This window comes from Triticum aestivum, chromosome 5A (assembly GCF_018294505.1).
Source record: "Triticum aestivum cultivar Chinese Spring chromosome 5A, IWGSC CS RefSeq v2.1, whole genome shotgun sequence".
Taxonomy (NCBI): domain Eukaryota; kingdom Viridiplantae; phylum Streptophyta; class Magnoliopsida; order Poales; family Poaceae; genus Triticum; species Triticum aestivum.
In genome coordinates this window covers 344,920,302-344,925,235 of record NC_057806.1, presented here as the reverse complement: position 1 = coordinate 344,925,235, position 4,934 = coordinate 344,920,302, and positions in this window count along the sequence as shown.

Genomic DNA, 4,934 nt, shown 5'->3' with positions numbered 1-4,934 from the left:
GGCTCGGGAAAACAATCAAGCACCGGATATCCTCGTATGCATCGGCGCAAAACGCGATGCGGTCCCCCCAACATATTTCTGGAAAGGCTGTTCAAGCCATCCGTAGTATGGGAAGGGGACACCGGTAACAATAGTCCGAACCCGGCCAAAATGCCCGATACCGAACACTTTGACACAATCGGAGGCTCCGCCACCGAACTAACACCTTCAGCCCACGTAATAATGGCCATTAAAGCCCCATGGATAGAACCATTCCTGGCCTACCTAATTAGGCAGGGACTTCCGTAGGAGCAAAATGAGGCACGCTGCATAGTGCGGTGATCTAAGGCCTACAGGGTCCACGAGGGAGAATTGTATAAAAAAAGCACTACCAGAGTCCTCCAAAGGTGCATCTCCGAAGAGGAAGGGCGGAACCTTTTGGCAGAAGTCCATGCCGGACTCGGCGGTCACCACGCCGCAGCTCGAGCTCTTGTAAGCAAGCACCGGAGTCTATGTTCGTCCCCTCCCTTTGTCCATTTTTTGCATATATATTATCTGTCTTGTTTTTCTTTCTTCCTTTCTTTTATTCTTTCTCTAGGCCTTCAAGGGCCAACTTGTGCCTCGCTTGCACATTATAGATGCGCTAGCCACGCTCATCATACTTGGGGGCTTCTTTCACAGAAGCTTAATTATTTATCTGGGCCTCAGGCCCGCACATGTGTCATGCTTCCGCATGTACCTTTTTTCGCCATTATATGCATCGATATGACTTAAATTTTGGCCAAGCTGGGTTGCCTGGCTCTTGTATTTATGCCCTACATTCCCGTTAATTCGGCTAGGGCATAAGGGGAGCACCTCTGCGATTGTAACTGCCGGGTCAGCCGGATGTGTACCTCAGACTGGGTGAAGCCGAAAGCTAGCGTTCTTAAGGGAATATTCGGCCGGTGAACAAAAGATGATTTTTATTTATTGTCCATATCTGCCCCCAGATGTTTTTCCTGCGTTTCCTATCGCAGTCTGGACATGCACTTTAGGGCATGCTTACCCAGGGAAAGGAACCCTTAACGGAACTATTCTCCCTGGAAGATGTTTCTTACTACCCATGTAATATAACATAACTAGTTGGGCACTTGTCTGTTCAAGCACTAATGACCCCTACGCCTGGTCTCCACGCATACCCCGGTTCTTATATAACTGAGCGGGTATTCGGATACACTCCGGACTATCGAGTCCCGAGGTTCAAGCGAAAAGGTCCGCCAAGACAAATGATCTACAATCCGGCTAGAAGGCATTATACATGTCACTTTAATTACATAGTCATGCAGACTGACTAAATTCCTCTTCTATACCATCCAACAGGCGGTCTAGCTTACAATCCTATTGGGAATACTTTGCGGCTAATTCTACTTGCCCATAAACTAAGCTAACGGGGATCTCTTTTCCATCAGGCCCCACAGGTCCGACCTCGACCATGTGATTTGGGTCTGCCTTGGTATACCGCGTCTTCACCATGGCCCGGGCTTCTCTGGCACCCTGTCGGCAGGACGATATCTTCCATAATCGGAAGCGCCGCCGGGCTCCCTTGAGCTTCTTCGTAAGCTCGGTAACGCCCTCTGGCAGTGAGACGGATGGCCACAAGGCCTGGGCAACACCTTGCATCACCTGCCGAACTTGTTCATGCAGATGTGAGAGCTCGGATAGAAGATCACCCGCAGACCCGGGCATTTCCTCCGCGGGACGACCCGTCAGCATACCTACAGACATAACATTGTTAGTCGGCTTCTTCGCCGAACTCCTTTAAAAGGATGTGTTCAAGCACTTACTGAAAATGCCGCGCCGAAACCGCTTATTCTCCTTCTCGGAGTCTGCAAGCTAGGCTCGAACATCTTTTAGTTCCACGCTCAGCTTGATATTGGCGTCTTGGAGATTGTTTTTCTCCCGCCTAACCTCAGTCAGCACGCGTTTGCTAGCCTCTAGCTGTCGCATAACATGTTGGTCCTCTGGATTTTCTCCGGATTCATCTGCAACATCTATTGTTAGATTTGCAGCCACGCTGCACACTATATGGTAACCATCATTCTTTAAAGTAAATGTTACCAGCGGGTGACTTTTTCGGTTCCTGCAATGCGGCAACAGCGGCCCGCAGTTGGGTCTTGCATTCCTCTAGCTCCTATGACAGCCTAGTATTCTTCTCTGTAAGAACCTGCACAATAAAGATGATCCTTAAATCAGTTCTGCTAACTGTTTCAAGTCTCAGGGGCTACTGATACATATAAATCGTCAGATTTACTTACCCATACATCCTTTACATACTGATCCGTGGCTCTGGCTAGACCATCTTGAGCAGCTCGGAGGTACGCCTCTCCAGAATTGAAGGCATCAAATGCCTCTGGTGAGAAACAAGTGTCACGGAGTACGGCCCAGTGGCGCCTATGATTCATGGCACTTTCCACTTCTGAGTTTGTAGCGGATAATCTATCCGCGTCCTCTGTAGGGGGATTATCCGGCGCCCGCCCCATATCGGTTTCCGCCTCTATGTCCGGTCCTGGCGCCCGACTGGTGGAAGTGTGATTAGTAACATCGCCGGACATATTCCGGTGAGCGGTTTTTTTGTTAAAGAAACACGGGCGTCATTATATTTCGAGAAAAATGACAACCATGGAGCGGGGTTTTTGTCATACCTTTGCGCCGGCGTCTCCGTTCGGACCGCCTTCCTTTTTGGCCTACCCGGGCTCGGTGCCTCTTGTTGGCGAGTTGCTGCGGGTTCGGCAGGGCGTCCTGAATGCCTTCCCTGTAAAAACACCATGTGTATATGGTGGGTGAAGTGTCTAAAAGGGGATCCTAGTTTTTGGAGTTGGTATTTTTGTTTTTTTACGTGCCATGCAGGGAGCAGTCCGGGATAGTCGGCCGTAATGGCCACCATGGCATCATCGCAGCTTAACTGATAGAACTGCCGGTCTATCAGCTCCACGAATATAACCGGATCTTCTTCAAGTCCGGAGTCGAGGGCCCGGTCAGGGTCCTCTGGTTGTGGAGAAGGGCTGCTGACCTCCTTTATGGCTTTTCGCAGTTCCTGCCGCAAAGTGGCAAGGTGAATACTTACGACAAAGAATGCGGGAGAAATGGGAGTAGGGAGATATAACTTACCCAGCTTGGAGGATTGTACATGGAGAATCCATCCCGTGGCTTGATGCGGGTGAACTCCTCTTCCTCACCCTTGAACAATTCGGACAGAATTTTCGCTAAAGCGGCAGCATTGTCCGGACCCTTACGCCCGCAGCAGGTGGCATCATCCGCCCCGTCAAAACACCACAAGGGGTGCCCACGATATTGAAGTGGCTGCACTCCCCGCATTATGCAAATCGACATAACTTCGATTACTGTCAATCCTGATCGAGCCAGTGCTCTAATCTGGTTCATCAGATAGAGGACTTCTCCATTGTCTTCCACCTGGGGGCTCCGTGGGTGCCAACTTATGCGTTTCTTCAGAGGAGCATTGTTGAACTCAGGAAGACCCCGCCGAACAGGGTCCGGAAGGGGAACGTCCTCCATATAAAACCATTCTGAAGGCCAGTCTTCGGACGACTTTTTCGGGGTACCGAACAGGTATCCGGTATCGGCGATGCGCCATATTTCGGCTCCGCCCACTTGATAAAGTGACCCCCTCTATGTGAGAGGGACAAGGCAAAATAGCCTTTTCCACAGCTCGAAGTGAGCCTCGCAGCCCAGGAACAACTCGCAGAGAGCAACATAGCTGGCGATATGTAGGATGGAGGCGGGGGTGAAATTGTGTAATTGGAGGCCGTAGAACTCCAGGAGCCCGTGGAGGAACGGATGAATTGGAAATCCGAGTCCCCTTAATAAATAAGGAACAAGGCAGACCCGTTCCCCCATAGAGGGGCGGGGAAAGCTCTCCGCTTGCTCCCCGCCATTGTAGGTGGCAAGCCCGGCTCGAATGGGCACCATATACGCCGGAGGGAGAAATCCCTTAGTCTGCAGTTCGACTAATCGACTGTGCGGGACTGAACACCTCTTCCAATCACCGGGCTTAGGGCTACGGGGGCGGGAGGAGGAGCTGCGGAGGTCGGCCATGCTGGAATGGATCTTTTCGAAACGCTCTCTGATGGATTCTCGCTGGGGAGGATGGTATGGATTGGATCTAAGGATCCCCATCCCTTTAATAGACAATTTATTTATCTGGCTAGGGGGGTGAATGTAAAAATGCCCTGGCGCCTCGTATTCATTCGACGCATGGGAAATAGCCCTTATTGGGCACAGAAGCCAAGAGGTCCAAACATTTATGGGACCAGACACTGCTTTACAAACGTTCGGAAGATGGAGAAGAACCCGTCTTGCAATGCCGAAGACAACTGTGCGCCGGACTCATCGTCATTGAAGCCTGGTTCGGGGGCTACTGAGGGAGTCCTGGATTAGGGGGTATCCGGACAGCCGGATTATATCCTTTGGCCGGACTGTTGGACTATGAAGATACAAGATTGAAGACTTCATCTCGTGTCCGGATGGGACTCTACTTGGCGTGGAAGGCAAGCTAGGCAATAAGGATATGTATATCTCCTCCTTTGTAACCGACCTTGTGTAACCCTAGCCCCCTCCGGTGTCTATATAAACCGGAGGGTTTTAGTCCGTAGAACAACATACAATCATACCATAGGCTAGCTTCTAGGGTTTAGCCTCTCCGATCTCGTGGTAGATCAACTCTTGTAATACCTATATCATCAAGAATAAATCAAGCAGGACGTAGGGTTTTACCTCCATCAAGAGGGCCCGAACCTGGGTAAAACATCGTGTCCCTTGCCTCCTGTTACCATCCGCCTTAGAGCACAGTTCGGGACCCCCTACCCGAGATCCGCCGGTTTTGACACCGACAGGTATGTCTCCGTATAAAATGATTTATGGAAAAGCATGTCACTTACCTCTCGAACTAGAACACAAGG